The 14,545-nt window shown below is 46.8% G+C and overlaps 2 long non-coding RNA genes across 2 annotated transcripts; one reads left to right on the top strand and one right to left on the bottom strand.

Moving 5' to 3' along the window:
• Positions 1 to 1,976: 1,976 nt before the first annotated feature.
• Positions 1,977 to 2,236, top strand: LOC111935822 (uncharacterized). Its single transcript, XR_002867876.2, has 2 exons — positions 1,977 to 2,094; positions 2,178 to 2,236. It is a non-coding gene; the product is annotated as an uncharacterized LOC111935822 (long non-coding RNA).
• Positions 2,237 to 3,698: 1,462 nt separating this feature from the next.
• On the bottom strand, positions 3,699 to 5,759 carry LOC147650062 (uncharacterized). The gene is made up of 2 exons (XR_015277381.1): positions 5,610 to 5,759; positions 3,699 to 4,920 (listed from the first exon to the last, which is right to left on the bottom strand). It is a non-coding gene; the product is annotated as an uncharacterized LOC147650062 (long non-coding RNA).
• Between the last annotated feature and the right edge of the window lie 8,786 nt (positions 5,760 to 14,545).

The following is a 14,545-nucleotide window of genomic DNA, read 5'->3' as shown; positions in this document are numbered from 1 at the left end:
AGGAGCTGCTCTCCAGCACACCAGCACAATAATCTGCCTTATTAAGAATCCCTCAGCCTCCAGATCCTATTTTGGACCGATGCTTTACTTCTGTTTGTAGGTGGCCAATGTCTGCTTGATTTGTGAGTACCCCTGAACCGCTCACAAATTCAATCAAGTGCCCTTGCGGGAATCACTCCCACAGTCACACCAAACTCGAGGGAGGTTGCAAGGAATGACCAGTCACAAAAAGCTGACCTTCTGCATCAATAACTGGTGCTGCTAAAGCTGACTCCTCAGACATTAGTAAGACTGACTGCTGTTCTCACCAGATGCATTGATGCCAAGTGCACCTTGAGTGTGCGTTAGCAGTAAGTTACTGTTGGTACCTCTTAGTTTCTTCCATCAAAAAGCAATCACCCTCCTCTCTTTCCCCATGGCAACCAGGGTTTAGTAATCACCTCATCACCTATTCCAAATTGAGGCTGTAATACATGTTCTCAAAGACTGAAAACTCCAGTCTTTATTAAACTGCAAGTATTTGTTACTCCCTTAGACAAAGCATCTTCCAGGCTGCATGTGGATAAGTGTTCCCTTCTCTGGTTTGAAGTATGGTGGGATGAGAAGGGCAGAGAAGATAAATATTTAAACAGCCTGCAAAAGGAAAGCCATGCTTTGAGACACAGGAAACCAAATGCTCCACAGGTGAAACTTCCAAGAAAAACGCAAACAAAGGATTGGGAATTAAGTATTGCGTTTTACCCACAGGGGAGCCTTCTCTCATATCTCTTTTTCTGGCTTTTGCAGACAAGTTGACAGCCTGAATTATCAAAGCATTTGTGCTTCACAGGAGGGATTCTCATTTGGGGGCTGGTGCAGCAGAAGACATCTAAGATGGAAATGGAGCTCGCCATTTGTTCCTTTGCTGCCAGCTCTGGTTACAAGAAATGAGATTCTGAAACCTCCAGCCTGGCCAGGGACAGAACCATCAGTGGGTCTCTCACTTGCAAATGTGCTGCTAAAATAAAGAGCAAAGATTCTCAAGATGTGGCTGAAGGTTCTGAGCACTCACTCACTCCTAACATTTCTTATCCAGAACCATTTGTTCCACAGAGTTTTCCAGCAACAGATTCTGTCCCAATAAAAAAATCTGAGCACTGAATTTTACTCAAAAAACTCAAAAAGCCAGGGAAATTATATAAACTCAAAAATGAATGATCAAAGCATAGGCTTCTTTTTTTTTTCTCTTAAACATTCGTGCAATAAAAATTATTCTAATAAGATGTCATTATGAAAATAGGAAAAAATTAAAGTAAAAATGTTTTCTGTGACATCCAAAGCCTGGGGGGAAAGCTCCTTGTAGTGGTAGAAGGAAGGAATTCTGCTGGGTCCTAAGACATATGCAGTGATTGAAGCAAACTTAAAATGCCTCCGACAAGAAACTGCTCATGTAAATGAGTTATTTGGTGGCACCATCTACTGGGTGTCACAGAAACAGCTGAGACACGGAGGAATTGGAGTCAGTCATTTGCTGTGTCCAGCAGACACCAGAGAGCAGAACAAGGTCAGGGTGTGATGTGGGATTGTCAGGGATGTGCAAAAGCACCTGCAAAATCCAGAGGAGCTCCTGGCTCCATCTCACAGAGTCTTCATCCCAGGTGAGAGACTGTTTTCCACAGGCTCTCTTTTCCTGTAGTCTTCAAAGAAAACAGCCAAGTAGGGTACTTGTGTTGTCATTCTGGTGAGAACACATGAATCCCACTCCAGAGTTCAACTAGGAAATTCTTCGTGCACATTTCTCCTCCGTCTTCCAAGAAATATAAACCTAAGAGAACTCTAAAGAGGAACATTAAGTTTGTTTTTGAACTCTCTTTAAATCCACAGAGAGGACAGGGTATTGAGCCAGCTCAGAAGAAAGGTTTGAGTTCAAGCCTACACAATGACTTCACAAAGAATGAAGGTGTTTCACAGAAGGCTCTGCCAGACTCACCCTCAGCTGGTGGTGACTCTTCCTTGTGCTCTTTGGGGGCCCTCCTTTGGCACACATGAAAGCACCCAGCCCCTCCACCATGCCAGGGGCTGGCCTCCCATGTCCTGCTGCCCCACATCTTCAAGGTCAGCTTGGATTTCCAATAACTCCTCCTCCCAAGCCCTGATCTCCCAGGCATTCATAGATTTCACCTCTGCTCTCTTTGCAGCATCTTCCATCATCAGGAACAGACCTCACATCATCTACATAAAGAATTACTGTTCTTAATCTTTTCCTTCCAATTTTCATAGATTATATAAAGATTTCCCAAACACTCACACTTGTCCCTAGAGAATTACATGCTGTCCTAGTCACTGAGTAAGATAAAGTCATGAGCAGTTGTAAGAAGATGATGCCAATTTAGCATGGCCCTCTGTTAAATTAACACTAATCCAAGTTTTTCACAAGACTGTTTTCAGATACTTGCTCAAAACATGTGATTATCTGGATTCAACCTCCACCATTACTTGGAGAAATAATGCACTTCATCATGATATAGGTGGCCCAGAGATCCTTAAGATGATATAAAACTAATAGAAGTCATGCTTTTTCCTGTGACTGCTGCTGCAGTGTGATATCTCATCAGACCTACTGAAAGCTATTGTACTTCCATTCCCCAGGTTTTGTTGACAGCTGGGAGTGTCATTGTGCACTAGAGACTCTCCAGTTCCCTGAGTGTGGGTTCTGGGATATTTGAAATGCTGGTTCATTGGATCTGGTCTTGTTGCAGCTCTGTAGGAAACAGCCCAGGATTCCTAGCCCTTACCTGAATTGCACCATTTAAAGAGTAATTAAAAACAATTTTGAAAAGAAACCAGCATAAAAATTATTGACTCTCTGGACTCTATAAAGACCATTTAATGTAATTCCCTTTCTTCTGTAACATATCCCAGACACAGGCAAATTGAGAGGTTTGGTTTTTAGGATTCAGCTTTGAAGCCTGGCTGATGGCTCAGCAGAATCAGTGCCCTGCATCCCACGCCTGCTCACATCAAAACTTCAACACCATGTCTCAAGGACAAAAAAAAGAGGATTTCCTCAGGGAGCTGTGATGTAACAGAATAGAAGCTGTTGATTGTCTTTATGATGACCTGGTGAGATACTGGAATCTTCATTCCATATAAATGGAACTTAAATTATTTATAGATGAGCTACTTCAATCACCAATTTTTGTGAGGCATGAGGGGATTTTTAATTTCACCACATTTCCCAGCTGGATATAAAAACAATCTGGAAAAGATTTTCTGCTGACTTCATGGTGATTTGGAACTGTAGTTGCTTCCTCAGGCACCAGTTTGGTGTCTGTCACAGGTCAGAGACATGGATATTGTTACATCAACTTTCATTTATGGTGAGAAGGGCCTTATCTCTGCTCTGACCAAGACTCCTCTGATACCTGAGCTTTTAAAACAAAGAAAAAAAACTGGATTTTGATGGCCTTTAAAATTGAATTGTAACTTTTTTAAAAAGCATGTAGCAATGGTTCTATTTTTATTCCAGCCATTGATGATGACCGTGTTTCGTGATGATTTATACATCAGAAGGATATTATTTGAGACGATTTCTGTATCTGCTACAGTGATATTTTAGTACTTTGTTCTTTAGATAAATAGACAGGAGTAAGCTGAGCTCCACAGAGCTGCATTTCAGAAACTAGGGGAATATAAAAAAAAAACAACAACTTGTGAGAACACTTGCTGAAGATGCTGTTTATCAGCTGCTGCAGAACCACGACAGAACACAGTTTAGTAATACATACTTTATAACACCAATCAATAACGTCATTGAAATATTTAAGACATTTCTTTCATGTTTTTCTTTTCATTAGAAATTCATATTAGACATTAGACACATTCTTTCAAAACCTGTGAGAGTTGCAGCTTTTTTTAAAAATGATACAAAGCCTTTTCCCTCTTCTGTCTTATCTCAGGCCCTTTGTATGTCTCAGGGTTCTTAGACCATGGTGCACTTAGAAGCCATTAGTCACCTATTGGCATATTTAGGAGGCTGATAGCTTTGAAAATCTGATCCTTGTGAGCTCAGAGTGCTTGGTCACATCAGGTGCCTGCAACACCAGATTACTTGGCAGCACAAATACAAAGTGACAGGAGGATGTGGACAGAATTGCCTGTTCTTGCTGCTGGACACGGTGACGATGCTGACTGAAGTCAGAGCTGGGCACACTGGCCCTGAGGTGGCAAAACACCCAGCCTGGGTGTCTGCCTCCCCAGGATCATCCTCCAGATGCAGGCAGGATGCTTGTGACAGGATTCTTTAGGACAGGACTTTCTCCCCTAATTCAGCTCCTGGCTACAAAAAGCACCAAGTCATTGCCCAGGCACTGTGTGTTTGTCCTCCTCAGTTTCCAAGTGCTGTTTTAAGGCTGCCCCTCACAGCAGCAGGAACTCTCCTCTGACGCTGGCTTTCCAAGTCTCCCTTTCTCAGTGAAACCTGGCGATGCTGAGAAATGCCAAATGCCCATACCAGAAATTGCTGGAAGTGCTGCTCATCCCCTGTCTGCAGGGCACGTGGCAAGTGAGAGCTGGCAAACAAACTGACAATAAATCAGATACTCTGGAGGCTTTGTTTACCTGAGATTCTTCAGTTTAATCTCTGCCTTCTCACCCTTCTACAGCAAACTGACATTTCTCCATCATCAGCAACCTGTCACAGCAATGAGAGAGAGAAGGGGAGGGAGACACAGAGGATCCACCATGGATCTGGCTTCCCAGCTGATGGTATTTGGCTTCCAGGCATGCAGGGAGTTTGCTCTGGGCTCGGGTCTGTCTGGGTCAGTAGTGTCATTGTTCCCTTGTTATTTGACAAACCTCCAGCCCATTGTGCACAGACTTGTCCTGTCCATCAGCAGCATCTCCTGAGCAGGGGAACAGCAGTGGGATGTGCTCAGCCAGCTGGAAAAAAGGCAGAGGTCTTCTTCAGAGCTCCACCAGCAGCTCCAAATCTACAAAACACTTGGACAGCAGGAGCAAGCTGCTCTCTGAAGGATGAGAGAACCAAGGCAGACCCAAACCAGTGGCTGATGGAACTTGTTTTCTTGCCTGATTTCCTTCTGGATCATCCCTGTCCTTTCTGACATCCCTCTTCACATCCAACTCTTCTGTCCCTTGTGATAGCCATCCCTAGGGTCAGCAGCTCTTTGCTCCTGTCCTTTCTCCCCTCCTTTTCCAGCACCACCTCTTCAGAGGTGCAGCAGGAATGACAGCAGTGGAACAATTCTAGAGTTTGAAGCCTGTTGTCAGAAATGAGATACCAATATGCCCTGTTGCCTCCCAATGAGTCTGACCCAGCAAAGTACCTAAATCTGCTCCTGCATCACTTTGTCCTCCCAAAATATTTATGGTCTCCCAAAAAAGTAATTCCCGCTGCTATTGCCTCCCCAAGGTGCAGACGGATGAGATTTCCCAGCTGGGCACTAGGTGGCAAAACGTCCCGAGAAAGGGAATTTCCACCTCGGCTCTTTTGGAAGGGGTTGCTTTGGAGAGCGCTTCAAACGCAGCTGAATATGCAGAAATTGCAAATGTAAGCGCACAGAGCCCAACAGAGAGAGAGAGAGAGGAGGTGATTTGTATTCCTGTCCTACCTTTGGGCAGAAGTATTTGCGTACAAGTGTCTGAAGGTGTTTGCTGCTCTGCTGCTGGCAGGTTGTGGCCGTGGAGCTCCAAACACGCCAAGCCGGGCGCGGTGAGGGCAGAGCGGCTCCTGCTCCCCGGGATGCGCCGGCTCCTTGGGCAGGCACGGGGAGAGACAACGTGCCAACCTCCAGCCCATCCTCCCCCTCTGGCAGCTCCTAAACAAGGAATGGCCCATTGCAGAGAATCACAGAGCGGTCTGGGTCAGAAAGGACCTTCAATGCCATCTAGTTCCAGCCGCCTGGCCGTGGGGAGGGGTGGCACACACTGCTCGGGGCATCCATTCCCATGGATGGGCATCCGCAGCCTCGCTGGGAGACCTCTGCCCATCATTTTGGCACTCCCACACACCTCTCCGTGCCCTGCCACTTTCCCCCTCCTCCTCTCATGCCTCTTTGTGGTGGAAAAGATGCGGATGTTGCACTCACTGAGGTGAATCCCTGAGGGGCTGGAGTCCTGTGTCCTTTCCAGGTTCTGCCCTCTGTCACTCACTGCTTTGCCCAGTTGCAGAGATGAAAGCCACCTGTCCTGAAAAGGGACAGGTCTCCAGCTCCTTGCCCTCGTGATTCCTGTGTGATTCCCATCTTTTTATCCCACAGTGATCTGCCCCTTGATGGGACTCAGGGACCCAGAGATTCAGCTGCAAGGTGATATCACTCATTTTGGCCTTCCCTGACAGCAGCTCTCCTTCCCCAGCTATAAAACACCTTGCATTGGACTCTGCTGGCAGGTGGGATCTGGAAGAAACCTACAGATACTTGACTTCAAAAGCTGCTTTTTCCTCTCCTTGTAGCTCTCAGGACATGAATCCTCACAGGGATCTCTCCTGACTCTGCTCTTCCACAGCCCCTTTTCTCAAAGGCCCTGCAGCAATTTAAGGTGTGCTGATTTTGCAGATGACAGAGGCAGTACTGGCCAAAATGGGTGACACCAGGCAGGGTCCAGCTCTCCAAACCCTGATGCTCTGCATTGCTGGTAGCATCTGTGGATTCACACATCCCTGCCACCTTGCTCCAGGGTAACTGGACAAGAAGAAGAAACTGAGACCACCATCAAGGAGGAGATGTGGGGGGATTTGGGGGCCCAGAGTGGCTGAGCTGTGTCAGAGCAGTGGGCACCCTCAGCCTGCATCACAAGAGTCTGGTGGAGCACTTTAATCCCAGGTGAAAGTACCATAAAGGAATGCTTTGCCAACTCCACAGCCTGGCAAACAGAGGGGAAAATGTGCTGAAAGCTATGACTTCCTGAGCATGTTCTCTGTCTGGAATCTGCCTGCAAAACAACTCAAATTTCTCAAAGGGGTTCATTATTCAAAACTATTTGCTGAATAATTTCTCTGAGTAATTGCAGGTCTGAAGCTTGTCAGCAAACAATTCATCGTGAGCATCTGGGCAGGCAGCTATAACCATGCTCAGGCTCTGCTCTGTGGGTGGATAACCCCAGAGTTGGGGGTAGGAAGGGCAAACAAACTTGTTTACAAAATCAGGACCTTGACAAAAAAAAAATTAAAAAAAAAAAAAAAATAAAATTGTATCATCTTAAAATAAGCTGCTTCCACCACAGTTTCTAGATATAACTGACCAAAATAATCTGGCAGAGAGAAGTGGGCATTGGGCACCAGCCCTGGGCTGCCACATCCCTGCAGGTGGTGTGTGGCTCTGTCCTCGTGCTGTCCCCATGTCCCTGAGGGAGCAGCCAAACTGCTCCCCAGGCAGGGAAAGGAAAGGAGCAGGAGATGGGGAAGGAGGAGCTGCCTCCATCCTTGCAGGGCCCTGAACATCATGGGGAGAGCTGGATGATGGAGAAACATGTCACAGACTCGCTGTCCCTATAAAACATCACCAAGCAGCTCTGAGAATTCACACACACACACTTGGAGAAGCAGCAGAGACCCACTGGAAACGTTTCCACAATTCAGGGCTCAGCAAGTGCACAGTAGCACTGGGCTGGGTACCAAAGTCATCACTCAGGCAATGTTTCCTGCTGAAATCATGAAATAATAGATGTCCAATTAACTGGCAAAGCAAGATGCAAAGAGAAATATTGCTTGCAGAGAGCTGGCATAGTGCCCATGGAGTTATAATAAGAATATTTTATTTGCCTGGGCTATAGATAACCTATTTCTCGTCTCTCTCTTGCTGCCTCTGGGGTTCCTGAGAGTATATGGGTTTTCTTGGAATAACTTTTCTCTTCCAGCAATCTCTGAAGTCCTCTCCCATTCCACCAGCTCAAATTTATTTCAAATACTGCTAGACTAAACACAGCTCTAATATCTGGTGTTAGAGACTGGACTATCAAATACACCCAAACTGCACAGATTGCAAATTTGAGGCTGTGGTGCTTTCCAAAATGTGCCTGTGTGGGAGCAGGAAGGAGAAGAGGGGCTAACCTACTTCAGCCTTTAGAATAGGCAGAGCAGGCAAAGTTAGAGCAGAAAGAGGAAAAGAAGAAAAAAACCAAACCAACAACACCCTAGGGAAAAAAAAAATTAACTGGCAGGAGAACAGCCTGCTTCACATTGCAGTTTCCTAAGTCAAAAATAAAACCATGGAGGTGCCAATAGGACTGGACAGATATCAGCTCACCATCAACCTGCCCAATAAGTTATTAGAATCCAGAGACCATTGCATGCAGAAAATCTTGTGCACAGTGCCCTGGAGCCTATACAAGGCACGTATTGCACATCCCTGAAAAGCACAACAGGAGAGGTTCCAAGGGCAGCACGCCAGCCTATCAGCTACACGTGATTTGGATTAAGGGTAACTAGCATGAACTAAAGCCTCTGAACAAGGTGTCCAGCAAAATGAGATTTTTAACGGGTCAGTCCCTCCCTGCAGGCGCTGCAGCAGCAGCTGAGCCTCTTGCTGGACTTGATGTGTAACCACAGCTCAGGGTGGGAAGGAACTGATTCCTTTAATTGTTGCTGCCATTAACCTAAAACGAGTTCTCTGTATCTGTTTGGCCCAAGAGCATTTCCAAATCCTTAGAAACAAGTCAGCAGTTATAAGCTCAGTAAAACTGGAGGCATCAAGCAAATAAGTGACTCACTGAAGGTCAGAGCATGACCCATTTGCAGAACTAAGAATGGAAAATCCTTTGCCTCTCAGTCTTGTATCCCAGTTGCATTCCTGGTGGTCTCTGATCCTGGGGAAGGCGATGCAAAGGAAGTTCCAACACACACACACACACAGACACACAAAGAGGAATTTATTTGAATTAAATTGCTATTGAAACAGCCCAAAAACATGACCTGTGAATTCTGTTTCCTTCTTTCTTCCCTTTTAATTCTTAATTTCTTTTCTTCTCAAGCCTTTGATTCACAAAATTCTTTTATTCTCCCTTTCTTCTTTTATGTTCTTAAACTTCTCATTTTGCAGTATTTCTCTTTATTTGCAGAGAACAGACTGGACAAAACCAAGAGGTGCATCCCTAGTGGGAAGAGAGCCCTTAAAATCACCTGCCAGTTAATCACTCTGCTGCTGGTGGCTGTCACTTTCCCATCCTGACAGCAGCCGGGAGCACAAGGGTGGATGGCTGTGGAAATGTGCAACGTGAGCTCGGGGTTTTACTCTGTAAAGTGATGACAGAGTGAGGAGGAAAACACAGGATGCGACTGGAGAGTGGAAGATGTTTCCTCTGCGACAGCGCCGTTCTGGGAGCCCAGCAAAGCCCCAGTTCTCACCAGTGGAAGTCTGGTGCAGGTGCAAAAAAGAAATCAAGTAACCAAAAACACAATGAGACAGCCTTTTCCTGCCACTTCTTGACCTCATCCTTTCTCAAACCAAACACTGCTGTTCTTTCAGGAGGGAAAAAAAAATCCCCTGTTGCTTTTGACCAAACAAGAAAAGAAGAAAAACAAATCCCAATGCAGCTCCCGCTATCTGTGGGTGACTGTCTGAGCAGGGCTGAGGAGAGCTGTGCCTCTGCTCCACGCTGTCAAGCCTTGCAGCTGCGGGCAGGGAGCAGCAGTAGCACAATGGCCTCAGAAATGCCTTGCCAGGGTCAGGCAGATCAAGCCAAACACGTGTAGTTCCCCCATTTTTACTTGGAAGGCACCACATGAGATCCTGGAGGCAAATATATAGCATCTAATAACCCCCAGAATCACAGAGTCGTTTTTGTTGGGAAAGACCTCCAAGGTCAGTGAGTCCCAACTTTGATCCTAAAAGATCAGAAGATGAGAGAAAACCCAGGTTGCCTCCAAAGCCCTGCCCACATGCTGCTCCTTCACTAGCTAGTTAACTCCATCCTGATGGAATTCCTCCTGCCATTGCACTCCCCTCCCAGTAAAACATACAGCTCCAGAAGGGCCAAGAAAGGATCCTACAGAAAGACCTTGCTTGTGGTATCACGATCTCTGTAGTGTGGGAACAGGCCTGTCCAAAGCAAATACCAGCAAAAAAAAAACCAACCCAACAAAAATAATGAAAAGATCAAACTCAGAGTTAAGAAGGAGGCAGCCAATTGCTGTGTGTTCTTGCACTAAGTGGCATCCCTGCAAGGAGCAAGTCGGAATATTTTAACAAAAATATTCCAGTAAAGAATCCATTTCTGGCGACTAAGCTGTATTGGAAATTTCCTTCCAATCAGCATGGCCAAAAAAAAAAAAAAACCCAGCTAGCACTGACAGCAGCAGCCTAATCCATACTGAAATCTTTTTCCTGAATATTGGAGGAAAAAACAAAGACATAGAAAAAAATAATGCAAACCCACCCTACCCCCAAAAAACTTGTCCCTCATTGGCTTTTTAGCCTAAAATATTAAGAGCTAAATTTTCACTGATGTCTCAATTCCAAAGGTAAACTTTGCAAGCAGGCAGTTTTCTTATTGAAAATAAAGTGAAAAGCACCAATCCCAAACCTGCAGACTTTCCAAAAGCCAGGAACTGTGTCCAAGCACACTGACCTTTTGCTAAGCTCTAAAAAATGTAATAAATGCAAAGTGCAACAGCATCTGGAACCTGCCCTGACATCTTGAATTCACATTCTCACTTGCTGATGAAAGATGCTTTGCTTCTTCTTTTAAACAGGTTTGCTCCCAAAAATCTTGCTGGAGCCTGGAGCCAGAGCTGTGCTGAGGGTTCCAACCTGACCCAATTTTGACACATGAAGGGCCCCCACCACAGAGCAGCTTCATCCTGCTGCTCTGCCTCTACCTGGTGCTGTGTGGTGGAAGAGAAACACAGTTTGCCATGGTCTTACAAAGAGTTTTTGTTATCAGGCTGTTCCCAGCACCCTCACTTTCCCCAGGAAAATCTGTGTGTATGATGCAAAATCAATCCAAGAATTGCTTCTGTCTGGGAGTACCTATGGAATAACACTAAGGATTTTACTGCCCACCATAGGCTGTAAACTCTTCTTGCAGCTGCAGGGCTTCGAAGGAAACCTGATGCTATTTTGAGAATCCAACAAATCCAGGAAGCTCAGACTTGAGGTATCTAAAGGAGGGAAACCCAGCACGATCCCAATTCCATCATTTTGGGATTGACTCCCAGCCCCTAACCTGGGCTGGATGATGGCAGTGGAAACCGGAGGGTGCAGCCGTGCCTGTGTTCACTCTCTGGCTGTCAGGGCAGCTGGAGCAGGGACAAAGCAAACAGGTCAGGGATGGACAGCCAGGGGACACAGCAGAGCTGTCCCACACCCACAGCACCCTGGGGGCTGCACAGCACAAACCACCCCAGCACACAACGGGGGTTTGCTCAGGAGGACTAACAAACAGACTGGGATGATGCAGAGAAATGTCCCAGAGTCCAAAATGCATTGCAAGGTAGTAATTGTAACCACAAAAATGACCCTCTGCTGATAGAAAACAGAAGGCCATCACTTGATATATTTCACTCCATCAAAAATGTGATTGCTTAAACCTTTCACATGTGTTCACCTGCCCAGAACTGTGGATTGGTTCTGACACCTGACTTCACAGACACTGCATTCACACTCACAATACATAAAATACAAGGGAAGATAATCAAGAAACACAAATCTAGGTCGTCGTGACCTGAAGCAAGAACCTTTATTTGGAAGACCTGCATGCCCAGACTGCTACTGGGTAGCTGTGTCATGCCAAGGTGGGTCCCCCACTGTGCACAGCAACACCCAGCCTTTGGGAAATGCTTAGATACACTCAGTTCACTGATTTATCATTAGCTAAAGGTCACCAAAGGCTTTGTAAAAAGCTTTATCCTCTCAGCATGATCATTCTAGGTGACAAATACTTCTGATTTGCCCAAGAAACAAAATATACAGAGTCAGAAATCAATAAAGCACACAAAGAAAGAAAGAAAAACTGGAGACAGACAGAAGTGCCCAGTAACATGTGAAATGTCACTGGCACCATCTCTCCTGCACTTCCACTCCCCATGGACATTGCCCTGCTTGCAATACCAACAGCTGGTAGTGCTGCAAGCCTTTCCCCCCAGCACAGGCAAGCAGAACCTTAGACCACCACTCTTCTTAGTTTGTTCTAAATAACTGTTTGGTCCAAATCCACAATGCCCAGCACCACTCATGAAGACACAGGAATTTCAGATCATCTGTCCCCACATCATGTATCAGACAGAACCCCTGGATTTGCCTGCTACATTATGATAAGTTTCACCATCTGATTTTTCAATTATTTCTTTTCTCCTCTACTTTGGCCCCAGGTTCCCCCCTGGAAAAGAAGACAGGACAGGTCTCCATGCTGCAGCAGATGGCACCTGGTTTCTCAGCAGCCCCCCTCACTCACCTCAGCATTTACCCACTCTGCAGAACCCCCATTTTGATTAGAGATGCCCTCCACTCCCCCCACCCTTTTTATCCTTCAGAAACACATCCCCAGCCCTGCTCCACTCCCTGCTGACCACTCTTTTGGCCAGCACTGCCTTTTTAACACATCTTCTTGGCTCTTCTGTGTCCCCTGCACTCCTCCCATGTTTTCCACAGAGACCTGTGTAGTGTCCAAACAAAACAAGAGTCAGTCCCAATGGCATTTTGTTCCATCCATTTTGAATTCCTACAATGACAGAGAAATAAACACTGAAACTGCAGCTTCTCTGCCACAGAACGTGGCTTTGCCAAAGCTGCGTGTGATCCGTCTGCCTGGGGGATAAAACATGGAATTCATGAAGGCACTGTTTGGTGGGTCAGGAAAAGTCTCCCTCATTTGTTGAACACATGGTTTGGGCAAGACTGGGAGTGTTTTGATACTGGCACAGTCTGAGGATGAGAATCTGAGGTAAAATTACAAACCCCTTCATTAGGTGAAAAGTGCCAGCTCCACTAATGGCATCTCAGCTGGCTGAGCACACTCTGCTCAAGAATGCCCAGCATTTCCCCAGATGAAGAAAGACATTTTGTTCAGATTGATGGTACTCTCTGTACCTCCTCTTCCTCTGGAAGCCAGCCAGGGGCAGAGGAGGATGGTGAGCTGGTACCTTTGCAATTCTGTGGCAGAGTTTTGCTCACAGACCCACATAAGCCCTTGAGCTGTCCAAAGCATATGTGCTTCTTGGATCAATACAGCTCTCATGCCAACAGCTAACAGACCAAACCCATGGCACAACATGCCTGGGTCGAGGCATTTTTGCATGGCTTTCACTGCCAGCACTCTATCCCAGCACTCCCAGCCAGTCACTGCTCCTCCTGGAGAGCTCCAGATCTCCTGTGGACACAGCTCACACACAGGAACTCTCCAGAAAGCAGGTGCCTACCACTCCCCCTTTATGGAGGACAAACAGGAGGCAGCTCGAGGAACTCACCAAAGGGCTCACAGCTACAATTAGCACCACTGATAATTAAATACATGCTCCTTAGCTCTGTCTCGTGGCTTGAGGAGGAAAACATGACCCATTGCATGAGTCTCTGGGTTCACATCAGTGCCTGCAAGGGAAATTCCTGCTGGCCTGCATCCCACCACTGCCTGGGTGTCACTGTCCCTCTCCAAACACAGGGGACCAGGTCCAGAACTCACAGCCCAGATGGCAAGGACACCAATACCTGAAAAGCCTGAAAAGATATAAAAAATATAAAAGGCAATAGTCCTAAAGTATAAACAGTGAGAAGACTGATGGACAGCCACCTTCACTTTCCTTGCTTCCCCTCTGGGGCAGTCTGCTAAAATTACTGCAGCCTTCTCCATTATCACCCCTGGTGTGACCCTTGGGGAGGTTCTGGGCAGGTCTAAGAGCTGATCTCAATGATCCTTGCAGGTCTCTTCCACCTCACGATAGCCTATGATTCTATGATTCTGTATCTCTTTTAAAATCACCTCCTTCTGTGAGGTTTTCCAGAGCCTTTAGTATTCAGTGGCAGCAATTCATTTTCCAGTCTCAGAGCCAGGCTCACCTGCAGCAGAGGTTGTATAGAAAAAAGCTCCTGCTGAGTGCAGGAACCGCGCTGTGGGCTTGGGTTGTGCTTTGCTCATGGCCTCGCAGGGCATCAGTGATGGGAGCTGCTGCTGACAGCGGCTGGAGGAGATGGATTCCTGCTGCTGCAGGAGCCAGGCCGGGGGGAGAGGCAGCAGTGTCTGTCAGAGCCCAGGACATGACACGGGATTCAGAATGGGTCACTGTGGAGCGGCTGCACACCCTGCTTCCCCCAGAGCCACGCACAGACAGTGGCCAGGAGAGGCTCAGCCAGCCCCGCCGGCTGCCGAGCATCGCTCCCGTCCCAGCACAGGGCTCCTGCATCCCTTCTGTCCCAGCACAGGGCTCTCCTGCATCCCTTCTGTCCCAGCACAGGGCTCTCCTGCATCCTTCTGTCCCAGAACAAAGCTCCTGCATCCCTTCTGTCCCAGCACAGGGCTCTCCTGCATCCCTTCTGTCCCAGCACGGGGCTCCAGCATCCCTTCTGTCCCAGCACAGAGCTCCTGCATCCCTTCTGTCCCAGCACAGAGCTCCAGCATC

Source organism: Cyanistes caeruleus, chromosome 17 (genome assembly GCF_971803275.1).
Source record: "Cyanistes caeruleus chromosome 17, bCyaCae1.hap1.1, whole genome shotgun sequence".
Lineage (NCBI taxonomy): Eukaryota > Metazoa > Chordata > Aves > Passeriformes > Paridae > Cyanistes > Cyanistes caeruleus.
This window is presented reverse-complemented; position numbering and strand designations above follow the sequence as displayed.